Raw genomic sequence first — 16023 nt, forward strand, 5'->3', positions numbered from 1 at the left:
AAAGATGAGTGATTCCTCAATCAGATACAGGGCTCGCAATATCGCTAGCCCGACGTCCTGGGGCTAGCGATTTTTTTCAGTCGGGCTACCAAAATCTATCTCTGCCCTGCCCGTCGGGCTATTGTAGGGAAAATATATGTCAATGCTTTTGCATTCTTTCAGAAATGTAGCTGGGTAATTATGTCATTGGCATCGGTGAGCCACTGTCAATATGTGACATTGAAATCGCGTTTGAATTTGCGCTTGTTTTTTTGCTTTCACTTTGCAATCGCGCGAACTGTGTATAGAGAGCGACAGCACTGATCTGTGAGTGATGATAATTTGCGCACCAATTCCTCTGACATCGTCTTATCAATCGTTAGCTTACTATGCAAACATGACAAGTGAAATCTCCCGCAGCTTAAACATGTGAGAGGTTGATCGCGCAGAGAATCGCTGAGCTTATGTGAGTGTGTGTGTAAAAGCAGCAGGATATATATTTTAGTTCTGCTGAGCCAAATAAGACAGGTCAGGGTGAAGAAGTGACAGCCAAAGAAAAGCTTACCACAAAACGGAGAAGTTATGACAAATCAGACTATAAGGCAAAAAGAAAGTGCAGCTTTATGGTTTCATGGACAAAAGAATTTCTGTGGCTGCAATATGACGAGCTAAATAACCAGGGCTGCACAGGTGCAGGTGCGCATTCGCTGTCAAAATAAAAAACATGCACAAGGGTTAGGGTTAAATTTAAAAACTGTACTTTTGAGTTAAAATGTATATTTATAAATTTAATAAATGACAAATTAAAAAGGCATGAACATTTTTTTTGTATCGAAAAAATATCGAACCGTGACACCAAAGTATCGAACCGAACCGAACCGTGAATTTTGTGTATCGTTGCACCCCTACACTTTATGCGTGCAGCAACTGCAGTTTTGTGGGATGGACAGCTTTGAATGTGCAGCGTAGCAAAACCCCTGCATTTAAGAATTATGTAGGAAATATTTCTACTGAGAAAACTGACAGTTTAACCCTCCTGTTATGTTGCGGGTCAGATTGACCCAGAACAGAAGAGATGTCACATGTCATCTGCATCACTACAGAAAACGAAAAAAATCTAAATTGTAAAAGAAAATTGTAAAATAATCAATGCCAGTGTTTCTGACACTTTTGGATGAGTAAATTTGCCCCGGGTCAAATTAACCCAGGAGCATAATTGGTGTTCCTGGAAACCAACATAACAGGAGGGGTAAGCTGTTGCCTTGAGGTCCAAATTCCACCCTCCATCCTTCTCCTGCTTTATATATATTATATATATTAAACATCTATTCTTCCAAGCAATAATCATAAACTATGGTATCATGGGGGAGTAATTATTAGCAGCAGATGCATTTTGCTTTTGGAACGACAGATGAAATATCACACTGCCAACTTCTCAAACTTTATAGATGTTCTTTATTTTCAATTTCAGGCATTTTTGGAGAAAGGCCTTGCCTTTTACTTCCTGAGATTTCCTTTGGGAGATGCCTTGGGAGCGCGAAATACTATCACTACTTCATTCCATGCTACACTTTGAAACACTCCTGAATTCAGCAGAATTGTTGTAGTATTTCTGATGAGGCTTCAGAGAACATTAAATGGATCAACTGAAGGGTTAGGTGTATCTCTCAGGTCCTGTGTCAAGTCTTTCCTAGATTTTTTTCTATTTCTATTTATGTCTGATTCTCCTCAACTGCTACTCTTAGGTCAGCGCTGTTGCCCTACAGCGGGGAAGTGTCATGGTCCCAGCTGGCCCTGGAGAGTTTGCTCCTTTTTTCTTCTGTCTCAGTCTCAGTGTTAGTGGTGGGTTGGATTTTCTGTTGGATTTTAAGGCAGCATTTAAGGACTGGCTGGTACATACATTCTTCATCAAATCATTGTCACCAATGGGGGTAATCAGGCCCTGTGCTGAACTCATTTGTCCTGTTTAGAATATGCTATCAGTAATCTGATTCTCTTGTTTGCCCTTTAGTTAACTGAAGCTGGTTTATTCAGTAAGATCTCTCCTGGAAGATCTCATCAAGAAGGACTGCTTTCGTCACACTGGCTGGAATCCTTGGTTTGGAAAATGAATCTTTCATTATCATTGTACATGTATAACGCAATTGTGGAGTTACGTTTCTAAAATTCTGTTCCACCCATTTAACTTGATTTAACTTTTGCCATTTAACTTACCAGGATCCCTTCTTGTACCCCTCTCCTGCAAAAAGAATCCCCTGTCATGTTCCTGTTGAGCTGCCCTTACCTGAGTTAATTATTTCTGTTTCAGTATTATCTATGAATAAAATCTGTAAACTGCTGCCAGTGTCTGAGTCCAGTATTTGAGTCCACGTTCCTGTTAACCGACAGGAGGTTCTGGGTTTGAACCCGGCTTGGTGGAAGTGATCTGTAGTTTACTCTGGAAACACTGGTTGCCATCAAAACATGCCATGTTAATTCACTGCACAGGCTTCCCACTGCTGTGGTTCTAGGTGTTAGTTAAATGCAGAAAATTAAATTCCTTGCTGGGTTCAATCTGTCTTAAGTTCAGAAAAATGTTGAGCCAGAGAACGAGATCAGAATCAAAGAAAATCAGAACCACGTGTACAATGTGGAAAATAGTCAAGAAATGTGTAATTCTGATTACTACCAGTTTATTTTTCTTTCAAATAAACTCAAAATGCAACTTAATGGAAGAGATGAGGTCTGAAACCAAAGTTTTATTGTGAAAGTATATTTTGGTTCATAATTTAATTTGAAAAGAGAAAATATAGATTGTGTATTTCCTATATTCATTACATGTAAACTAAAACATGTGTAGCCTTTTTTTAAATTATGGCTCACAGCTCATGAAAATCAGAATTCAGTAATAATAATAATAATAATAATAACTTTATTTATAAAGCGCTTTCAAACAAAGTGCTGTACAGCTATTTGAAACTACAAAGATGAATGAATAAAAGCGATAAAAAGCAGTACAAGTAAAAGCACAATAGAAGTTAAAAACAATAAAAATTTAAATTTAAACTAAAAGCCATAGAATTAAGACATGTAAGATAGGGTGAACAAATGTGTCTTCAACTTAGTTTTAAAAACCTCCACAGAGCATGCCTGCCTAATATCTTGAGGGAGGTTGTTCCACAAGAATGGGGCACGAAAAGAAAAAGCACGCTCCCCAACTGTCTTTTTTCTGGTTCTAGGAACCTTTAGAAGGCCAGAATCCTGAGATTGTAGAGCACAGGATGGAACATAAAGGTGGAAAAGGTCGGAGAGGTATGAAGGTGCCAATCCATTTAAAGCCCAGTAATACCCGGGGGACTAGTTTAGGTCACTGAATCAAGCAGGTGGCCCATATGCAACCAGGATAACACATAGGCCTGGGTTTGAATTTACTCTGAGGCAATTTCCTGCACCTGGTCCCCATGTTTTTCTTTCCAGCTAACCTGTATTCTCTCCACTGTACAATCAAATAAATGCAAAAAACAAAATACATATAAAAAAGAAAGAAAGAATTTCAGTAATCCAGCCTCTCTTGGTCTAATTCTGTACCGGCAACCACAGTCACGAGGAAGATGGCTGACTTGACAGTGTGGTCCAAAACCTCTTTTTAAATTAAAAAAGAAGGGAAAAAAAGAAATTAAAGGTCCTAGAGTCTGAAGGAAAAGCAGAGACAAGCAGAAGTCCAGTGTGTTCACACTCTCTGTGATGATTTGGGAAGCCACGTTTGATCAAATCTAAAGTCAACGCAGCTACCAGGGGATTTCTCAGCACTTCATGCTCCCATCAGCAGACAAGCTTGTTCGCAATGTTGATTTCTTTTTCCAGAAGGACTTGGAAGCTGTGAGGTATAGGAAAATGAGGAACACCTGACCCCAAAACACAGACAGGTGCCAATCTTATGTGACCTTTCAAGACTGCACCCTTGCCATGTTGGATCGAGAAACCCATAAATGGACTGGACATCAGTGTGTTTTTTTACTCTATTAGAGCCGTGGAGAACTCAGGCCAATATTTCACTTGAATATGTTGAGCCATGTTTAATTTAATCTCTAATTTGTGTTATTCGTCATGTTTGATCTTGATCTAGGTTCATCCTAAAAAGCAGGAGTCAGAAACTTCATGCAGAAGCGGCAAAAGGTCAGAAAATTGCCGCTACACACATCAAACAAAGCCTATCCCAGCTGGAGAGAGGCAGGGTACACCTTGGGTAGGTCGCCAGGGCCAACACATAGAGACAGACAACCATTCGCACTCACATTCACACCTATCGGCAATTTAGAATCACCAATTAACCGAACCCCACCAACCCCACTAACTGCATGTCTTTGGACTGTGGGAGGAAACCGGAGTACCCAGAGAGAACCCACCAGTATGCTTGACATTTGGTACAGTGTTCTGAGTTTTGAAAGCCTCACCTCTACTCCTCCAAACATGCTTCTGGATTGATTGCGGCCAAATAACTCCATTTGTGCCACATCTGATCATAAAACCTTTCTTCAGAAGGCATTAGGCTGGTTCATGTTGGCAGCTGCATATTTCAGTCAAGGATAAAGATGTTGATTTTGGAGTAGGAGCTTCTTTTTGATTGGCACCTTCACCTTCATGGTAATGTAAAACTCGCTTCACTGCGGACAGTTTAATAATAATAATGCATACTTTATTAATACCGTAGGAAATGGCTTAGTCCTCTGCATTTAACGCATTCATTCAGTGAAGCAGTGGGCAGCTACCAATCCAGTGCCCGGTGAGCAGTGTGTTGCTCAAGGGTAGCTGTTCGATGGATTTGAACTCCCGACTTTCCAACCTTCTGATGATGGGGCAATACTGTGCTACCTCTGCCGCAAGTTTGTGTTAACTTTCACCGAGTGTGAGTTACAGGAAAATCCAAAACAAGTTTAAACTTGTGCACCTAATTCTTGTTTTTAAAAGTCATTAAAGATGTATGCTGCACAACCACTGACCCCTGGAAAAAGAACAATTCCCACATTTACCATGAAATGTATTTCCTTGATGAGTATACATAAACATCCACTCATCAACCCAATCCAAATATCCTAACTTTATGCATCTGCTGTTTTTATGAGATATAAAATTCTTCAAATGAAAATACATATTACTCACAGTTTGAGAACAAAGAATTCGCGGCAGAAAAAAAGAAGCCCCCTCACAAAAACAAATGTGAAAAGAATTAGCTGAACAGCTGGAGACATGACAAAGAATTAGCGAATGCCAGAAAAGCATAGCAGTCATTTATGAGTCAAATCATGATAATCATCTGAGTAATAAATGTGTCAACTAAGCTATAATAAAAAGAAAACTCTCTAAAGGTCTGGGACTCGCAGACAGCATGTTTATATCTTTATAAGCTAAATTCTAATGCACACGTCTACACCACTCTCGAGCTGTGCTCGCCTGCTGTGTGATGAACCAGGGTCCATCGCTTTGCCTGAGGCAAGCTCATGCCTGGCTTAAAGCCAGAGCAGTTTTTCTCTGAAGCTTATGCTATGGGATTTGATGGTGTGAAAAAAGTTCATCCTGGGATAAAGAACCTTGTAGGCGTTTTGTTAAACTTTCTTTAACCTGTAGCTTAAGTAGTTTAAGTATTAGCCAGTATGGCCTTCAAAGCCCTGATCCATGACAAGAGGTATATTTTATTTACTTGCTGAGGCCATGGCCACATAAATGAATACTTTTGAAAACGCACGTTCGATCGCTCTGTCTTGTTTTTTCAGAGATGTGCGTTTCCCACCCAGAAAAGACCCACCTTGAAAGGGGATAACTTTAAAAACATCTCCACAGTAGTTATAGAAAATGTAGCTTTTGAAAAATCTGACCTTTCTAACCTTTTGCTGCATGTAAACAGGGCTTCTCACTTTCCTTTACTTGAGTCTGTTTTCTCTAACCTCAGCTTCCTTCCCCCGTGACGCAAGGAAGGAATGAAAGCGAGTTGCATTTTCCATATGGGACATCCCTCCTTAATCTTTTTTATACCTTGAAGTGACATCTGCCTGGTCATGACGCACAGCTGCACAGCCTGACATTCGGCTTTCATGAATTGCTCTGGACAGTCAGAAAAGTGGCAAATATTTCACCTAAAGTCTATAATTAGTTTGTAAAAGTTTACAGGCACAGTCAATCTATTCGGCTCTAGAATAGGTAGCCTTAATATTTGATGTAATAGCCTACTCTGCTGCTTGGTGGGGAAATAAATAAGTCACCATGGCTGAGCTGAGATGCTTGGAAAGGAACAAGATGCCTAGCTGACTAATAAAAAGGTGGCATGACATTTTTTATGATTCACTTATTATATAAATCACACCCTCCAAATAACTCCAAGGTGTAAAAATATGGTCACATCCTTTGTGTAGACATGGGTTTCGTTTTTCTTTCACCATCCACAATCAAACTTAGAGTGACCACATGCTTTCTACTTCCTACACGGGAACCGGTGAGGACAAAAGAAAGGACACGTTAAACAAAATCAAACACAAAATGTCAAATAGATTTTTTGTTTGTTGGTTTGTTTTTAATGTCACCGACTGAGAACCTGTGAGAAGCTTTGCTCTCACCGTGTGAAAATCCCTAATGTGGTATCAGAAATAATGTAGTCCTATATAAAAAAGGAAGGTTTCAGGACTCCCATAGGCCCCTTGCACAACCTTTAAAAGCAATAATTTAAAATAACTTGACGTAATTGCTTTCTGGCTGGTTTTATCAGTCTCTCACGTCATTGTGGAGGAATTTGGCTACTCCTCTTAACCATATTGCCTTTAAGGATTGCGAGCATTTCTTTATGCACAGCTATTTTAAGGTCCCACCACAGTATTTCATTCAGGCTGGATCATTGTAACACCTTGATTCTTTTCTTTTTCAGCCATTCTGGTGTAGATTCACGGCTGTGCTCATTGTCTTAACCTTACTTTAGTGCACAAGGTTTCCACAAGGTGGTGGGTCACCCCTCCACCACCGTGCTTCACAGTTTGTACTGATAAGCTGTGTTTGATTTTCACCTAATGTGGTGTTGTGCACTATGGCCAAACATCTCATGTGTCTGAAAGACATTTTTCCAGATGTTTTGTCATTGGTTCAGATTCATCTCTTCAAACCTAAACCTTCCTGCCATGTTATTTTTAGAGAGAAGCTTTCTCTGTGGCAATCCTTCAAAGTAAACCATAGTATAACCATAGTCAGTGTTTTTCTATTTGTACTGTCATGAGCTTTAACATTTAACACACTAAATAAGAGTCTAAACATCTAACTCTTGGTTTGTTTTTCCAGTTTCTCAGCGCATTGCATGCTCCGACCTTGTTGTACATTTGCTGGGATGACCCCTCTTGGATAGTGGCATTGTGTTAATGTAGACCTGAATGCTTCAGACCAGCGAAGTTATTTTTTTTATAGAGATGCTCACACTTGCTGAGGATCAGTTAATCAAGTGCATTTGATTAGCACGACTTGGCTCCTATGGAAGCAATAAGCATGTACTTCATATTTCACAGGAGTGCACAGTCCTATGAAAACCTTTATGTTTGGTTTTTTGACCCCCAGCTGGTCGCAGCAGATGGCTGCCCCTCCCTGGTTCTGCCTGAAGTTTCTTCCTGTTAAAAGGGAGTTTTTCCTTCCCACTGTCACCGAAGCAGTTGCTCATAGAGGGTCATCTGGGGTTTTTGCTGTTTTCTGTATAATTGTAGGGTATTTACCTTACAATAAAGGGCCTTGAGGCAACTCATTGTGATTTAGCACTATATAAATACAGCTGAATTGAACTGAATTGAATATATAAGGAGTCCTGCTGTAAAGAATCCCTAACCATTAAGCGTTGTCACAAAATTCAAAATATATTCTCTGGTTTTTAGAGATACCTTCTCAACATGAAAAAAACATGAGAAACTTATCTCTAGTTAATATATAAGAATGCAATAATGACTCAAATGACACCTTATAAGGAGACGGGTAAGGTGTTGTATCCCCTTACCCTCCAATTCAATTTATAAATCGGGCATTCAAGCACCCTTTGTATTGGATTTCTGTATCCCTGTACTTAACACAGACCCACTGCAGATCAGTGATTCTTTGTAGGATGGAAAACATCAGTGGAAGAGCTTTCTCATCAGAGACCCCGTGAACCTTTTTTTTGAAAATGTCAGTTGAAGTCTGCAAGAGCAAACGTTGGCTTTGATTTAAAATGCATTCAAACAGCTGACACATTCAAAGTGATGCTGGCCAACAATCAATATCTGGGTTAGAGGTTTGCAGACAGTCAATGAGGATTTAAATAACTGGAGAAAAGCTCCAGGGATGGACCTACTGTTATGCAGGAGAGAGGGCATGAGGAAACATTATTACCTAATTGCCAGGACTCCTGTGGGATTAGTTTACAGCGCAGTAGCACAGGAATTACTGTTAACTCAGAAAACCAGCCAAACAGAAGATCCACAAAGTCTTTAAGTCTGTTAACGTCAACCTTTTCCATGAACGGTTAGTTTCTGCTTCATAACATCCTCTTCCTCCGACTGGCTTCATAACCGGAAATGAATCATTCTATTATAACTGTTATAGGTACTATAATGGAAAATGTACTCCTAAAAAAAAGCAAAAGGTGTACTTTTTATACTTGTTTGTATCAAAAAAACGAAACATTTAAACACATTAATACAAATCCAGACATCTATAGCTCATGGACATCAGCCTGGGATGTGACAGCAACTATAATACAGACAGGAATATGGCATTCCCACCTTGTGGAGTTCATCTAATCAGGTCCTGTGTGCTGTTCTTATTATTGTTTCCTTTGAGGCCTCTCTGTACTGAGCATTGCTGATGCAAGTGTCAGTCAAACATAAGGGAGTCACTCCAACATGTCCAGCACACTAAGTTCTGTGGGGCTGGGAAGTCTTTGCTGAACATAGTAAACCTGCTACTCTCTGTTTATATCCAATGGTTCGTTGGTTGCTTTTTCACTCATCTTCACTTCACTGCTGTTGATTTTCTTTACTCATTTCAGGTATTACCAGCAAAATAGTTGCATGTTTAATCATCTGGGAATTTACCCAGATTTATTTATTTAGACAGAGATCTTGATATACCCCCCTCCCACACACACACACACAAATGTTCAGCACAAAGTTACGCTGATGGGGGAGGTGCTGAAATCAGGGTGAGTGTCCATTTAGTGAAGGTAAACGAACTCCAGAGGCCCAGTGAGTCCGGACTGACGAAGGAAGGGAGGCAGGGAGGCAAGCAGGCGAAGCGAGAGGACGGGCCCTTGCCAGTGACTGCACAGTTTGGGGGACACTCCTCTCTTGTGGACTGGGCAGTATACCCAAACCTTGTCGCCTGGCATGAAAACCCCCCCTCAGCACTTGGTGTCGTAGGCTCTTCTCTGTCGTACTCCGGCGCTGGCCAGGGCCTGGCGGGTGTAGTCATGAACCACCTGCAGCCGCTCCCTCAGCCTCCTGTAGTAGTCCATCTCTGGCCCACCATCAGCGTCCGGAGCTCCCGTTCAAACATCAGAGCGGTAGGTGTGCACTGGCTGGACTCCTGAACCGCAGTCCGATACGACCAAAGGACCAGGGGCAGATGTCAGTCCCAATCCCGCTGGTGGCGGCTGGTGAGAATGGCGAGCTGGGTGGCCAGCGTGCGGTTGAAGCGCTCAACCAAGCCATCGCTTTGAGGGTGGAGCGGTGTGGTTCTTGTCTTCTCCACCCCCAGCCGCCGGCAGATCTCCCCGAAGACCTTTGATTCGAAGTTACGCCCCTGGTCACTGTGGAACTCAGCCGGGACCCCAAAACGGGTGAACATCTCCTCCACCAGCTTCTCGGCCGTCGTCGTTGCGCTCTGGTCCGGCACCGCATAGGCCTCTGGCCACTTCGTGAAATAGTCCATAGCCACCAACACATACTGGTTCCCTGACTCTGTGATGGGAAAAGGCCCTAGGACGTCCACTCCCACTCTTTCCATTGGGGCCCCCACCAGGTACTGCTGAAGGGGGGCAGTGAAGCGTTGAGTTGGGCCCTTCTGTGCCGTGCAGGTGTCACAGCAGTGCACATGAAGTTCCACATCCCGTCGACAGCCAGGCCAGTAGAACCATCCCCTGAGGCGGCGGAGAGTTTTGGCGTTCCCATAGTGTCCTGCCCCCACCGAGTCGTGGACCAGCTCAAGCACCTGTGACCGCAGCGACCAAGGCACCAACAGCTGCAGGAGATCTCTGCCCTGACCGGGAGCCCGCCATCTCCGGTACAGGAGGCCGTCATGGGTCTCAAGATTGTTGTGCTGGGAGTAGTAGGCCTTCACCTCGGGCTCCTGTCCCGACACCCCCGTCCAGGCGGGGTGTTGCGCCGCCTCAGCCAGGCCCCCACCTGAACCAACGTCGCGTCGGCCTCCTGCTCCCGCTTCAGCTGCTGCGTTGTCAATGGGAGCCACCCCCCTCCGCCAGCTGTGGCCTGAGCAGTAGCCACCCCCAGCACCTCCTGAGCCCGCTCCCCCTGTCGCAGGCAGTAGCGGCACTCGACGGCTACGCAGGGCCGTCTGGAGAGCGCATCAGCGTTGCCATGCTGTTGACCTGCCCGATGCTGGATCTCGAAGTCGTAGCCCTGAAGGACCTCCAGCCAGCGGGCCACCTGCCCTTCTCGGTGTTTGAAGTTCAGGAGCCAAGTCAGAGACGCATGGTCAGTGCGCAGGAGGAACCGGCAGTCGTGCAGATATGGCTGGAAGTGCCGCACCGCTAGCACTACGGCCAGCAGCTCCCGCCGGGTCACGCAGTAGTTCCTCTCGGCTCGCCCCAAGGCACGACTGAAGTACGCACCACCCATTCTCCAGCCTCGTCCTGCTGGGAAAGGACCGCCCCGACTCCTACATTGCTAGCATCAGTGTCCACAATGAAAGGTTGCCGGGCGTGGGGGTAGGCCAGGCCTGGGACTCTGGTGAGGGCCTCCTTCAGCTGTGCAAAAGCCCCAGCACAGGCATCCCCCCAGCCAAACAGCTGTCCCTTGTCAGTCAGGCGGTGGAGGGGGCTGGCCATCGTCGTGAACCCCTTGATGAACCGATGGTAGTAGGAGGCTAGGCCCAGGAAGCTCCGCAGTTCTTGGACATTCGAGGGAGTCCGCCAGTCCCGGACTGCAGCCACTTTTGCGTGGTCAGTGGCGACACCTCGAGCGCTGATCACATGGCCCAAGAACGGGGTCTCTCTCACCAACAGCTGGCATTTCGCGGGGTTGAGCCGCAGCCCAACTCGTTGGATGGCACTCAAGACCTCGCTCAGGTGAGACAGTACACTGTCGAAGTCGCCACCGTGCACCAACAGGTCATCCAGGTACACAACGCAGCGGCTACGAGGGATATCCACGAGCACCCTCTCCATCAGCCTCTCAAACGTCGCTGGCGCATTGCAGAGCCCAAATGGCATGACCCTGAACTACCACAGGCCCTGTCCAATGGTGAATGCAGTCTTAGGCCTTGCTTCGGGGGCTAGCTCCACCTGCCAGTAACCACTGCGTAGGTCGAGGGAGCTGAACCAGCAGGAGCCGGTAACGTAATCTAGGGCCTCGTCGATCCGCGGAAGCGGGTACGAGTCCTTCTTGGTGACTGCATTGAGACGGCGATAGTCCACACAGAACCTCGGGCTGCCATCCAGCTGAGCGGCAGCTGCCCGACGCCTGTCTTGTCTGGTCCCCTCCGCTCCCTGCTTTTGGCCGCGCTGGAGGGCAAAAGTCTCTGCGCCAAGAGTGATAGCCAGCTTCACGATGTCGACGCAGGCCCCCCAGCGGCTCAGCAGATCCAGGCCAATGATGCACCGGTCTTGAATGTCGGCGAGCCAGAAGTCGTGCACCAGCTCCAGATCCTTCACTTGGATTCCCAACGGTTTCTTCCCCCGCATAACAGTTTTCTCCCCCGTCACTGTCATCAGCTGGGTGTCTATGGGCAACCAACCCTTCACCAGTGGCCCGGATGTTCCAGGGAGCATGCCAGGTCGTATCAGGGAAATGGTAGACCCCGTGTCCACCAGGGCCTGGCATGGCTGGTCCTCAACACAGCAGCTCAGGTAGAGTCCCTTGAGGTTCCCAACTCGGCCCACCACCGTGCATCGTCCTTGGAGGGGGGCAGGAAGCTGGAGCGGTGGTCCCCTCGCTACACCGCTCCCTCCTCGTTTCCCTGAGGCTGCGTAGTTCTGGTCTTCGGGGCTGGTGCTGGGCAGTCACGCGCCACGTGGCCAGGCTCATCGCACCGGTTGGTCGGTTGACGAGGACGCCTCCGGGGCACCGAAGCCTGTTCTAACGTTTGAGTCTAAGGTTTATTTTTTAGCACCTGACAGCTCTTTTTTTGCTTCTCATCCGTAAATACTCTGCATATTCTTTCACGTGATTCAGTTTATTTTGAAAAGTCTCAACAGGATCTTGAGCTTTATTGTGAAAGGTTTATGTGGAAAATAAACAAGCGGACAACGCATGAGAACAGGCGCTTGTCCGTCTGTAGTGTGGTTATATTAAATATAAGAGAAAGAGAGAACTTTAAGAAATTAATATAGCCACTACAGTGACCATCAAAACGATAAAAAATATTGCCTTAAACAGTTTATTTTGCGACACCACGAAACAAAATGATAGCGTAAAATGAAACGATAGATGTTTTTATATCGTCATCTGATATATACAGTGTTGGGGAGTAACGGAATACATGTACCGCCGTTACGTATTTAAAATACAAAATATGAGTAACTGTATTCCGTTACAGTTACCGTTTAAAAAGGTGGTATTCAGAATACAGTTACTTTGTTGAAATAAATGGATTACACTGCGGTACTTTCCTGTTTCATTTTGTCGCGGGTCAGGACTGTTTGGGTTTTGTTTGACAGCTACGTTCTGTCGTTCCAGGCGGCAGCGTTACGGTTGCCATGGTTACAGGGCGACGCTCTCTCTCTCTCTCTGCGACTGTGTGTTTCCTGGGTGAGAGAGCGCCTTTTCGTTGTTGTTGTTGTGCTAAGCTAACAGGCAGAATGCTACAAGCATAGCTCTAAAGAATGTAGCAGTGTAGTCCGTGTTGCAGGGAGAATGGATGGGTTATACACGTTATGGGTGTGTGAGCGCGAGGAGGGAGAAAAGGGGGAGTGGAAAGGTACGAGATGTCATCGAGGAAAAACGGGAGCTGGAAGCATGTAAATATAATAATAACCACTTCAGCCAAGAAGAGTGCCTGACGAGCCCAGTTGTAAGTAAGCTATTAAAACTCGACTGTACACCGTGTTCGTGTTTTCCTCCGAAAACAATAAGTTCCGTTGGAGCAGTCTTTCAACGCCTCTCTCTGTCTCTCGCAAGAAAAGTTGACCCACACAACAAAGTAAAGCTATTTTTCGGCTACAAGCCGACAGGGACCCTGCCGTATTAGCCAGAGGTCCCTTTACTACAGTTCGGAGTCGCGGACCTTCAGTAATAGTAATAAATCACACAGCAATAGTACATTCACGTTGTTGTAAAAAGCACGATAATATATTAAGTAATCCAAAGTATTCAGAATACGTTACTGTCATTGAGTAACGTAACGGAATACGTTACAGAATACATTTTGGGGCATGTATTCTGTATTCTGTAATGGAATACATTTTAAAAGTAACCTTCCCAACACTGGATATATATCGTTATGTCGAACAGCCCTAATACAAGACTTGACTAGACACTAGATTAGACATTAGTTAGCCACCGGGACTAACGAAGGTTAGCAGACAATCTGGCGAAGAGCACTGGTCTTATATACAGCCATCGGCGCAACTTTGTGCTGAACATTGGGGGGGTCAAGATCTCTGTCTAAATAAATAAATCCGGGTAAATTCCCAGATTATTAAACAGGCAACTATTTTGCTGTTAATACCTGAAATGAGTAAAGAAAATCAACAGCCTAATTATGCAAGATAATTCCTAATTTTATTGGGGGGGTTATATTGGTTGGGTCTGATTATTGGGGATGGTCATAACCCCCCTAACCTCCCTGGAAATTACGTCCCTGTAATCTCCCAACCACGGAGATTAGTAGCAGGTGTAGGCAATGAAAAGGCTGAAGAGGCTCCACTCAAGGGCAGAGACCAGAGCCTGGAGGAAACACACAGCCACTCAACCGGACCATGTCATGGTGTGCAGCATGTCCTTAAAATAACAGAGGAAACTCTGCAGGTGGAAGACAGAATAAGAAGTAAATTGTGGAGTAGCCTCCTCAGAATCTGGACCTCATCATTACTGAAGTGGCTAGAATTTGTCTAAACAGAAAGCCTTGATCCAAAAATGAAGCCTAAACTTTCACACCAGCCTCCCATTTTCCTTGCAAAAATACAAAGAAATGATGGGTAGTTTAAGATGCAGTACCGTATCTTACAAACAGGGTCAGGTTTTCTGTCAAAATAATAAACCTATATCCTTATAGTACTCACGATGACTGTAATTATATTTAGGAATCCACTAAAGCAATAACTATTCTCATTGCAATAAAATGATCCTACATTGCAAAGGACAGGTGCTTAGAAACCAACTCAATGGTAAAAATCAGATCCATGTAACTAATGCCCACTAGCCATTAGAAACCCAACGGCAATAAGCAGGGGCCACAGGAGGAGACAGATGCTGCTGATGCTATATCATGAGTGGGAGACTGACTAGAGTACATTCCTAAAAATAGCTGAAATACTACACATATACTGAATTAGTGTGTGGACACTTTAAATAATGTGCATGACATCACTTATATATGCTGGTTATGAACACTCATTCACTGTGAAGCTGTACAGTTTAATGAAGGAACAAGTCATGTTTCTTCTCCACCATCATCTGTAACACTTCTAAAACCTAAAACGGATTTATGAGATGATAATACTTAAATGGTAGGTGTTTAGACAGAGTTATTATTTGGTGGTGATTCACATCCTGCACAGACCTGCCTTGGGGTTGCAGTGTTATTAAATAGTGGAAGCAATCAACATCAGCGGGGAGCTGAATTACACTCCTAAGTGCTGTAGGAATGCATCATCTCTGTTTGTTATAACCTTTATTTCTCCACTGAAGAGGAGGCTTAGCAAGCATGTCCTTTTTGTTTTAGCATTCGCATCCAGTAATGACTCAAATTCACAAGCAGGCGCTGTCCAGAACAAACACCACCTGCAGAGCAGGGCCACATGGAGGTTAAGCAGGTTAAAACTGCGGAGAGAGGAGAGAATAGCTCCCACTTCAGAATGCCACTTCCTGTCTCGCCTTCAAGCTACAAACATCATACCCCTAAATATAACCAAAGAGTTATACTTCCTTATCACTGATGATTATCCGAGCCTTAGGCGGTTCAGGAGAGTTGTGATCTGGAAGGTTTTATCTTTTTCTCTTCCTGCCGACAGTGATGACCGGGATTTGTGATGTAACTAAAGGGCTGCCAGGAAACACATTCATCTAAGTAACTAGTAGCCTTTCAGCCTTTGGTGTGTATTGGTGATATTCATAGAAACTAAGCATCATTACCTAAAAACAGAGGTAATATTTTGTGTGAAAATGCTGTATATAAAGTAGAGATATTGATTTTACATTTAGGCGTATTAATGCAATATTAGAGTATTTAAAGGTTTATCTGAGGGGGCTAAGATATTTTAAAGATTGATTCTTGTATAAGTGGTTAAATAATCAGCATTTTTAATTTTATGCTTAATTCACAATTCACCCAAAGCTTTAATATGATTACTGTAATAATTTCTTTGTTTTTCTATTTGTTACTGATCAAATTTTCTATTTTCCAAGTGTGGCAGTGCATGGCTCGCTAAAACACTTTGTGAAAACGGGATAAGCTGTGGTCAAAGCACGTCCAGGCGGACCCAAAGGGAAGATCAATACACTGTGGTCCTAGAGACTGAAGCTACAAAATTTTCTAAATAAAGAAAGCAAGACTGCAATCAGCAGAGGTTCTTTCACAAGAAGGCTGCAGTTTCAGTGTCGGTGTGTCCTCGTATTTCACAGTAAAGGATGGAAAATTTAGCTATTTGCTGATCAATCCATTAGGAGATTAGTG

This window comes from Rhamphochromis sp. 'chilingali' (assembly GCF_963969265.1).
Source record: "Rhamphochromis sp. 'chilingali' genome assembly, chromosome: 5".
NCBI classification, from domain to species: Eukaryota; Metazoa; Chordata; class Actinopteri; order Cichliformes; family Cichlidae; genus Rhamphochromis; species Rhamphochromis sp. 'chilingali'.